This window comes from Arachis duranensis, chromosome 9 (genome assembly GCF_000817695.3).
Source record: "Arachis duranensis cultivar V14167 chromosome 9, aradu.V14167.gnm2.J7QH, whole genome shotgun sequence".
Classification (NCBI taxonomy): Eukaryota; Viridiplantae; Streptophyta; class Magnoliopsida; order Fabales; family Fabaceae; genus Arachis; species Arachis duranensis.
In genome coordinates, this window is record NC_029780.3 from 99,341,856 (window position 1) to 99,342,455 (window position 600).

Genomic DNA, 600 nt, shown 5'->3' on the forward strand with positions numbered 1-600 from the left:
AAGAAAGAAGAGAGTAGAAGAAGAAGAAATGAGGAAGAAGGGAATGGCTTTGTGTTCGGCCAAAAGGGGGGAGAAGTAGTGTTTAGGTTGTGTGAAAATGAAGGAGTGAAGATGGGTTTATATAGGAGAGGGGGAGGGTTGATGTTCGGCTATGTATGGGTGGGTTAGGTGGGAAAGTGGTTTGAATTTGAATGGTGAGGTAGGTGGGGTTTTATGAAGGATGGATGTGAGTGGTGAAGAGAAAGATGGGATTTGATAGGTGAAGGGTTTTTGGGGAAGAGGTGTTGAGGTGATTGGTGAATGGGTGAAGAAGAGAGAGAGTGGTGGGGTAGGTGGGGATCCTGTGGGGTCCATAGATCCTGAGGTGTCAAGGAAAGGTCATCCCTGCACCAAATGGCATGCAAAAATGCGTTTTTAGCCATTTCTGGCGTTAAATGCCAAGCTGGTGCCCATTTCTGGCGTTTAACGCCAGCTTCTTGCCCTTTTCTGGCGTTTAACGCCAGTCTGGTGCCCCTTTCTGGCGTTAAACGCCCAACAGCTAGCCTCACTAGCGTTTAAACGCCAGCACGCTCTCCTCCAGGGTGTGCTATTTTTCTTTCT